The following is a 10948-nucleotide window of genomic DNA, read 5'->3' as shown; positions in this document are numbered from 1 at the left end:
TCTATTTATTTTGAGGCAGGACCTTATTATATCAATTATCCTGGCCTTGAATTTATTCTACATCCCAGTCAGGCTTTGAACCTGGATTCTCTTTTCTCAGGTTCCTGAGTGTCTATGATTATAGGCTTGTGCCCTCGGGCCTGGCTAAGAGTATCTTCTTTTCAGAGAAGACCGTACATGTACATATGAATTGGAAGTAGATTTTGATTTTGTATAACTGATGTGTTTCATTTAAGGCAGGATTATCTTCTCTTTCTTTGGACATGACAGCTATAAGCAAGATTAGATACAAACCAAGCATACAGTTCACTGAACATAATGTAGCTGTCCATGACTGGGATATGGAATCAAAGATTCCAATATTAAGGTTAAGCAAACTAAGTCATTTGCTGGTAGCCTTGTTGGCATAGTCATGTGCTTGGGAACAAATACTACATCTTAAAATCACAGATTCACAGAAATATTTAACTTTTAGCCAAATATTGAAATCTGAGAAATGGTAAACATAAGACTTATTTTTTTTGATAAAGAATATTTTCCTATAGAGAAAGCATGTAATTGACCCCAGTAATTAGTCTATTACAAAAGTGCATTCTTTTCAGTTACCCAACTGGTCACACTCTAGGGTAAGTGTAATGAACTATTGAAGTGTTGCGAAACAGAATATCAAAAAAAAATAGTCATAAAGATTTAGTAATATTTAAATTTTTTATGACTCAAGAAAAATGAGTAAAACTTTCACTTTTATTTCTGTCCTTTCTTTTAGCCTGCAATAGCATGCTGGTGAAGGATCACTTGATTACTAGGCAGTTTCCTTTTAGGGCTGAGATTCAGACTGAAGCAACAGTAGAATGTTTTTTGTAAAATGGCACACTGACATGGCTGTATCTAATGGGGACATAGAAAGTCATGAAGCCTGCACAGCTGCTTGACAGAGATCCAACAAAGCTGAGCTGCATGATGCAATCACCATTGTATTGTCTTTCTCTGTTGGCCTTCCTCTCCATGGGTTACATGCTTGGGGAGCTTTTAATATTTGTACAACTTGGAGATATTAGATTGATGGGAAATGTATGTCTTCTCTCAGAAAAGCACTGCTTCTAAACTTCCCCAAGAAAGGCCCGAGCATATTACCATTCCTGTTTTTAGGGAGATACCTTTATCTGGCCGTATTTCAAGGTCTTCCTTGTGCCCTGGAGGTTCTGACTCACATGAAAATATGAGAGACCTTATGAGACTCCAGCTCCAAAGTACTTCTTGGAACATCTGCTCTTGTACTTTATTCAGGAAATAGACAATCAGAAAAAGATAAAGCTACAGAGTTAGATTGGCTGGAGTTACCTCTGTATAAATAAGGAAGCAACTTGTCTGACTCACTCCTCCCTCTCCTTTTTGAGACTTGACCATCACTAGGGCTGGCTGCTGGCAGACTACCATGAGCTAATATTAGCAGAGGGAACAAGCAATTGTAGAGGAATTTTAATCTATTGGCACGGCTGCTCTGACTAGGAATTACATTCAAAAACCTTCTAGCTCCCTGTGATCCACATAGAATACAGACACACCTTTTACCCAGGAGTCAGAGGAAAGTAGATCTTTGAGTTCAAGGTCTAAGAGTTGTAGTACACACTTTTAATTACAGCACTCAGAAGACAGGCACACAAATCTCTGCATTCTAGTCAGTTCTGTTCAGTTCTTGAAGTCAGTTGGAAGTTACTTCAGTTAGTAGACTGTTCAGTAGACTGGAGTTCATGGTAGTTCAGTTTGTGGAATTCAGAGGCAGTTTTTACAGGAACAGCTTTATAGAGGCAGGTTGCAGAAAGAACAAGCTAGACGTAGGTGAAGACAGAACTAGCCAGAGAATGAGAAGGAGCCAGAAGATTAGAACATATTGCCAAAGTTAGTGTGAGGCCAAGCAGACCAATTCTGGGAAAAACTGAGAGAAGTCAGATTGAATCAAGCAACTTGGAGAGGAGTTTGGGCCCGGACACCTGAGTTGAATCAGCCAGCCAGAGTTCAGAAAGGGTGAGATTATTCAGTAGTAAGTCTCTGAGATGACAACTGAATCTATCAAATAAAAGTTACTCTTATAAACAACAGCATCTTAATTGTTTTAAGAAAGATATTATTTATGTATATATTTTATATCACAGATTTCCCTCCAAATTACTTAGGCACCATCAGGAGTCCACTAACTGTATTTTGAGCACAGTTTTTACTTGATAGATATACTGAATAAAGTTTAGGGAAACAGGATGATGGTAGCTACATTTTGTAAGGATACTCTTAATATATCTTTTCTAGTTATATTTCTATTGTATTTATCTCCATAAAAAGGCAAACCTTACAAAAATTGTATTCATTTAGTTTGTACATGTATCTGTGTTATGCATATGAGTGCATGCATGTAACAAGAGCATGCTTTGAAGTTGAAGAAAAACTTATAGGAATTGATTCTCCCTTCCCGTCATATAAATTTCAAGGATGAAACTCAGATCAATAGACTCAATGGCAAGTGCTATCTCACCAGCCTGGGATGACAGACAGATATTACTGAAGGTAAATCAGAGGTGGTTATTTCCTGGACCACTCTTTCCATTCTAATTTGAAATGAAATGCAATAGGAGGCATTCTTGATATGATGAAAAGCCTTGAATTATAGTGTCCTTGAGTTATGATTTTCAGGGAGTCCGTTGAAGAAGCAAGCCACTTATAAATAAATAGACAAAAGCTATTTTGTGTGCAAACTGAGTATAAGTAGTTAGAAAATATAATAGAAAAATAACCTTTGACAACCTAATAAAAATGTAAAATTTCTAGCAATAAACTCAACAGGAGCATGCAAGACATCTCTGAAGAAAACTGTGGATTTACCAAACCTCATAAAAGGAGTGCTGGTAATAGGTACAAATGGGTCCTGCTAGTGGGCAGAAACAAGAAACAACAGTAGGGGCCTCTGGTAATTAACTCATATATTTAAACCAATTGTAATTATAATACTGATAAGTTTTTGTTTTTAGTTTCATAATATCAGCTTAAGTTTCAAGAGAATAATTATAAAACACTGACCAGAATATGTTTGACAAACTAGGGACCTTGCCATCATTAAAGATATGCTTGCCAAAGCCATATGTCTATTGAAACAATAGGAGGAGTATCACAAATTTAGACAAGGGTTTCAATGTCATAGAGCACAAAGTCAAGAAACTGACGTGAGCTGTGTAATTTGGTGCTGACAAGAGTACTGGTGTTCATGCTTATTCATGTTATTAGCAATTCTAAGCCACTTAAGCATAGGCACCATTTCCCAGATCTTTGGCACAATGGGAGGTGGGTGTCATTGTTCACTCACTTTAGAAATGAGTTTTCTGAGATAGGTAAATCAAGAATGAATAACTAATTTGGAAAAATGTTTGACAACAAGGAAAATGCAAGATAGAGAATTATTTGTATACTTTGTTCCAAAACTTACTTCAAATAATACATAATAGAATATAAAACACAACTAAATTAAGATTCAATTGGTTATCTAACTTCAAATGGTCATTACTAAGAACATATACATATAGGTAACATTGTCCAGATTAACTAGGTTGTATTTGTGTATTGAGAGATAACTATATCTTTATACATAGTTATAATAAAATCATATGTTATCAGTTAAAGGAAAAGGGGTCACAGATTTAAAGGGTCTTATGAAGAGGTTGGAGGGAGAAAAGCAAGGAGGAAATTATGTAACTATATCTTAATTTTAAAAAATCATTATAAGATTAAAAACAAAACATAAAAACTCAACAATGTTTTAACATTACACCAAAAATATAACACAAATAATTGGTAAATATGGGGGCTGAATAGATGGCTTAGCAGTTAAGAGCACATACAACATTCATGGGGGAATTTGGGTTTTATTTGCAGCACTCATTTTCATTTAATTGACTAATTATTGTAATTTTATCTACAAAGATCCCATTATCCTCTCCTATAGTCCTCAGGGGGCTTGCACTCATGTGCACTTAGATATTTCCATATATACACAATTTTTTAATAATGAGAAATAAGTCTGGGAAAATCAATCAATTATAAAATTGTTTTTATTTCTACTTTCAGGCAAAGATTCAAATAAGACAGAAAGAGACTAATCAGAAAAGAGTATCTTTAATTACTGTTTCTTGGCTTTTGAGAAACAGAGAACAAGGTCACAGAGACCAAAAATGACACCCTGTCAGAGGTTATAAATATAACTGACCTTTCTTTGACTATAGGACCCAATATTCTCATTCCAGAGGAATACTTTCTGCGCCCAGAAAAAAAAAAAAGAATTCTCTTCTATATGAACACACCAAGATACCAAGAAGAATCTGCATAGATCACCAGTTGTGCCAATAGTCTGATACTTGTAACAGATTATAAATTAGGCTCTATCTTGATTTTCAGAGGGAAATAACAGTATCCTTCACAATTTTCCTTGTAATTTCTCAACAGATCAAAGTTCTATGTTCTAACCAGCACCATCTTCTTGGTGCTAGAACTCTGTTTGCCTATTCTGCCTTGGCTGCTATTCTGGTTTGCATATATGAGAGCCTCCTCAAACTCAACACTTTAAATGCTTGGGCTTCATGTAAGGCATTAGTTTTAAAAGGCATGAGACTGTTTGAAGTGATGCCTACCTGGATGAAGTACTCACTGCGTGTGAGTTCAGGACGGCAGGCCTTGGGGGTTATATTAGTTAACTGCTTTACTGCTACAACAAAATACATTTATAAAAGCAAGTTAAGGATGAAAGGGTTCCTTTTAGCTCACAATTTGAGAGTAATTTTAATCATCATGGGAAAAGCATGGCTATGAGCTTGAGGTACTGGATCATTGCATTTGAAGTCAGGAATCAGAGACAATGAATAGTTGAGGTCAGCTGGCCTCTTCTCTTCATTCAGTCTGAAACCTCAGCCTATAAAATGGCATCACACACAGTTAGGGTTGGTCTTTCCATCTAGATTAACCTATTGTAGATAATACCTGATAGACATGGCAAGAGAACTTGTCAGTTCTATGATTCTAGGGCCTGTCAACTTGGCAATCAAATCTAGACTTCTTGATGGCTAACTTTGTATTATTCCTGGGCGTTTCCTGCATCAATTTTTGCTTCTTAGTCCTCTGTGGTGGGAACGCTCCTTCTACGCACAAGTACACACACACACACACACACACATACACACACACACACACAAACACACACACACACACACACACACACACACACTTGCTCACTCTCCTACCACTGTGATTTTTGCTTAAATAAATACAAAATGATCAAGAAATCAAGACTAAATGGTATAAAGCCATAAACTGAAATAATCTTATTTGTGTGTGTTACTATCATGCACCTTGGTCACAAAGATGCTTAAATCAGTGGCACAGTTGCTGTCTGTGCCATATTCTGATGAGCACATCATCACCACCCCATAATTCAGATCTGTAACAAGATGTGGACCAAAATCATGAAGCTTAGCTTTAGAGCATCAAAGCTATATCTATTTAATTTGCTAATCATTTGGGGGGGGGAAGCTGTTTCTATTGGAGTTTTGGCTTCCTTAAAAGAAATAAACAAATAAACAAGTGTTAGATAGCTACTTCTAAATCAAACCATACATTTTTTGTATAGAAGATAATTCATAAAACTCAAGAAATCCACGAGACTTACAAGATCCAGAAAGCATCCTGGGACAGTCCACCAAGGTTATACAAGCAGTAACAACTGTTGAGGGAGAAGACACTGGGCATGAAACTCTGGTAACAGCTTTCATGAGTCTTATGCAATGTCTGAGGTTTTCACTGACACAGAAGCCAACATGAACCATCATCTTGTAAGTAGCCTTCACCCATGGTTCTTTAAGCAAACCCACTGATCTTTTTGATTCACTAAGCTAGACATTGGTAGGGTTATTCCTTTGACCTGTCATTGGTGCCTTATTTGAGGTGACTAGATGGTTGTTCATATTCCTTCAGGAAAAATCATGAAAGCATTTTTAACTGTGTTTTAATTATAATCATGTGTCATTGCTACTATTGTTTATGAGGAGAAAATATTTATATTGACTATAAATAATTATTTGTTAAATTTTTGGGATGTATGAATATGATTTCATAACTCAAGTCATAACAAGTTTAGTGTTCTCTATGATCCCTCATAAATACATAATTAGTAATTTTAAATCAAAATTTTCTAAATAGTCATCATTTTAATAGTTCTATGTTAATGGTTGGCAGACTATGCCTCGTGAGTCAAGTTCTCTTTTTGTGTCTGTGAATTTTTGTTGGAACAGGGCCTTACTCATTTATTTACATATTGTCTGTAACTGCTTTTTTTCTCTGAGAAGGAAGTTGAATAGTTGTGACAGAGACCATATGGCCTGAAAAATATAAAATATTTATGACATGAACCTTTGTAGAAAAAATTTGCAAACCCTGACCTAAGCTGCCACATTGAGCTAGAGTTTTTCAGATCTTCGATGTAAATACTACTACAGAAAAGAGGAATAATAAAATATTGTTTAGGTATTGGAAAAGGTTGCAAGATAAGAGCTGACAGGATGAAAGACTTTCCAGACATTTGCTATGAATAGACTTTGCTATGAATATTATGTGTCTTCATTCACAGCTTCTTAGTACCTAGGTTTTCTTTTATTTTTTTCAAAGGTAGATTTTCTTTGATGGACTTTAGATGTAACAAGATTTTTTTTTCATGCTCTTTCCTACATGTACCCCAAACATCACTTCTGGAAGTTTTGTCTTTGTTTAAGACCATTGTGTTATTTAAAGCAAAAGTATGACTCTTGGGAAAATAAGATGAACATACAATAAGTATTTAACTAAAAAATGAATTACTAGTTAGATATTACCACTGATTCAAGGGTGACTCATACCAACCAAAACATGTTATAATGCGTAGAGAAGGCTGCAACCCATCTAGCCATAGGAAATAATTGACTGCATTTCACTGGAGGTGACTATATTGGATGATTGCTTATTATCAACTTTCTGTAACTCACAGTTATAAAATAGCTTAGACATGATGAAGAGTGAATAAAACCCAGATAAATGATCAAGACAAGACCCCGTCATCATGATTCTTGTTTCTTTTCCAAGTCATAGTGTTGCCTGAAAGCATAGATGGTCCACTTCACTTCTTATTTGTATCATCATTAGCATGGAACCTTGACCATTTTTATTGCTTCTGCAATATCCCTGTTTTAAGGATGATGGTGGCTTACTTTGGGGACCAACAACTTTGTAGTTATAAAGCCAAGGCACATTAAAGGAAAAGCAGCATGTGACATTAAATATTTTTGTCCAAGGAGCTACATCTCTCTATTGTAAATAGTCCTTGGCTTTCTACAGTTGTTTATATTCTCACCTCTCATCTTACATCAAAGGCCAACAGAAATTCAAGACTTTCTATCTCTATTATAAAAAGTAGGTGGTCTTAGACGTAATCTTCACTCTTACTCAGCCTACTACTCCTTTCCTTTCAGTATGGGTGCAATGAAATGATAACACACACATTTTCTAAAAGTTCCACAAACATCCCAAAGAGTACCAGCAGCTGGGAACCAAATATCAGGACATATGAGACCATGAGAACATTTTACATTCAAAACAAAACAGTAACCATCTTTGTCAACAGCCATTATTTGAGCTCATTCTGTCCAGAGGATACAGAAACAGATGTTCTTAATTTCTTTATTTTCCTCTTTTTAGAAATGTTTAAGTTTTCAAGGCACTCTGATACTCAAAGTCCTGTAATACCCTTTGGTTTTCTATAAAGTGAAAACTGAAAATATCCAAAATGAGTATGAATTATTTCTCTGTACAAATATAATAATGTCGATATCTTCAAATAAAGACCTTGCATTCAGAAATTAGTTTCATTCTGGGTATGTAGAAAGTCATTTTAAAAAATAAACTACATTTAAGATAACAAAATGCAGGCTTAGTCTTTGACTCAGGAGATGAAGCATTTGCCTCACAAATATGAGAACTGGAATTTGGGTTCTCTGTACCCACACAAAGGCAGAGAAGCACAGTGGTCTACCTAAAATTGCAGTGCATAAGACGCAGATAGGGGACCATGGGAATAAGATGGGAGGTTGAGGTTAAACTTGAAACTCTACCTCCGTAATTGAAGCACAACACAACTAAGGAAAACACTCTAGGATATCAAGATGTACATGCACATATGTGCATGTTCACATGCCCAATACATAAAGACATACATGTGTACATATACACATATATCACAAATCACATACCCATAAAAATTTTTATTAAAACATGGTAGAATTTGACACAAATGTTGGCCTTTTGACAGTATAATGCTAACCTTTAATTTTACATTTGTACAATAAATTAGTTCTGAGCGAAACAATAGGAACTACACATAAATGAAATCAACTTCAAAAATTCCCACTTTGTGGACCTTAATCATTACAAACACTTTATGTCTAGACATAGTGTTCTGGAAACACTAAAACAATTTGAATCAAATTGGGAAAACTCATTCATTTTAAATAACCCCTGACCACAAGTGGCCAGGAGAAATTTGTCTATGGAGTCTTCCAATATTAATCAGCATGCAAGAAAGGTACAGGCTCTGTTACTCTCTGTGTTCTTTGGCTGTCGTCCTGAGATGCTGGAAGAGCGGATGAGTTATGAACTGTGGAGCTGGATCCTTTTCTATAAGACATTCTTTAATAATAAATCTTAGGCTTTACAATCAATCTGTTGCAGAGGCTGGAGAGGGCCAGCTCATTGTTAAAGAGGTCATTGAATATGCAATGGTACACCTAGAAGTTAAACTAGTAAGTTATCAAAATCTGAAACAAGAGAGCAAACGGTGAAGTTGTCTGGAAAACTGGCTGGATGAAGAAAATTTTATGTAGTTCTTTCATTTGTGGTCGACCAGCACACCAGTTATCTGCATGAGTTCTTGTTTACATTCCCAAGACCAGGCTTCTCCAGCAGCTATAAAGACAACCCCCCATGCCTTCAGTACTGTCTAATTTTGACATTCCCACTGACTGGGCCATTTGCTAATAATTTGGTTTTGCCGCTGGAGTTCCTTCTTCAGTACTGTGTCTCACAGAAATCTCTTCTTGTTTATTTCCAATGGAATGGAATGAAAAGACTAATGTTTCTGAAAATGTATTCAAGCAATCTCTTGCTTTTCTTTTATTTCCTATGGGAAGAAGTGTTGTTGATTCTGCCAGGCAGTCTGTCCTTTTCATTAGGCATCTTGCACTGATAAGAAGAAAGAAAATGTTGTATCACATTGTAAAGAGAAACATCTCTTGTGAATTCTCCCACTGTTAGTCTTAGGTTATTCTGACCTCATAGAAGCAAAGGGAAGAACTGTCTATCAAGTTATCTACCCAAGCCACGGTCTAATTTTCAACTCATATTACAATATGAATTCAGTAAAGTGCCAGAGGAAGCAAAAGTATAGATTGTGTATTCAGTGTCAGTGGCAATTTGTGCCAGACAATTGTAAAAATACAATTTAAAAAAGGCAATTTTATCTGTTATACGGTGGCAACAGTAAAAGCTTTTATAGATAGGAGAGGAAAAATGATTTCTATAAAATCCTTCCCTTCCTTTCTTCCTACTTTCCTCCATCTCACTTTCCTTTCTTCCTTCCTTAATTCTTCTCTCTGCCCCTCCTTTCTCTCTTTTTATTTCCATACTAGCATCCTTATACATAATATATGAGAGTTCAGAACATCCCTCATGTGAACCTGATGTACAAATTTAATTATATGCTTTTATTAAACCATGTGGCCCTCTATGTGACAGTTAAAAATTTTATGCCTATCTTGTTATTGGATAAAGGGTTTTGGGAGGTGCATATATTCACTATATTCTGGGTTTTGATGCTATGTGGTCTCAACACAATTGAGGAAAAACTATGGATCAATGGTTTGAATGTCATATTAGAATAAAAGGGTTACTGATTGAAAAATGATTTGAAATGGCTTCTACTAGTTTATAGAAGAGAAAATTAATTGCTACAAAATAGCTTTTTGTAGGACAAATTCTAAAATGTGCGGTAGCTGATTGATCTTTTTTGTATGCTCAGTTCCTACTATATAAAAATAACTACATAAAATGATTCCTGACAGAAACAAAACCTTAACATCAACAAAAGCAGACACAGTCTTTTACCTTTAGACTTATTTTAATAGCAATTTAGATATATAAACTACACAGAGGCTAAAGCAATGATTAAAAAATAACCAAAGGAAATAGATAACATATCCAAGAAACTTCTCCAGGTCAAGTATAACAATCTATCATCTATCTATCTATCTATCTATCTATCTATCTATCTATCTCCTCATCTATCATCTATCTTTCTATCAATCTATATTTATTTATTAATCATCTATTTGTTTAATCTATCATCTCTCCATCTATAGCTATTATCCATTTCTGTCTACCATTTGCATTTTCTCTCTCAATTTGCCTTCATAAGACTATGCCTTATATATGTATGCTCAAATCCTTGCGTTTAATTTTAATCTCCTTCTGATTTACTTTGCAGCATAATACTCTTACACATTTTCTAGCTATATTTCAAAATATCTGTATCTTATCTTAGGCTCACCTTTATTGCTTTTCCTGTTTCCAACTAATCAGCCATTATTTCCTGTGGTCTTTCCTTGTTAGGCTTCATTGCAGCTTTGAGTGTGAAGTTCACAGTCCTTCTCCCAAGTCTGCATTTTCATCTCTTCCTTCCTATATCTCCATTATGAATGTCAAAATAATCCCTGATTTAATTCTTTTACTTTTATAAGACCTGTCATACTTTAGACACAAATCGAAGAGCAAAAGTATCTTCCTCCTGACTTCTCCTCATGTAAACCTAACCCTCAGTCTAGCGATAGAGGCTTGT

Source organism: Grammomys surdaster, unplaced genomic scaffold, assembly GCF_004785775.1.
Source record: "Grammomys surdaster isolate TR1022 unplaced genomic scaffold, NIH_TR_1.0 139, whole genome shotgun sequence".
Taxonomy (NCBI): Eukaryota; Metazoa; Chordata; class Mammalia; order Rodentia; family Muridae; genus Grammomys; species Grammomys surdaster.
The sequence above is the reverse complement of the archived record's forward strand: the minus strand, read 5'-3'. Positions refer to the sequence as shown.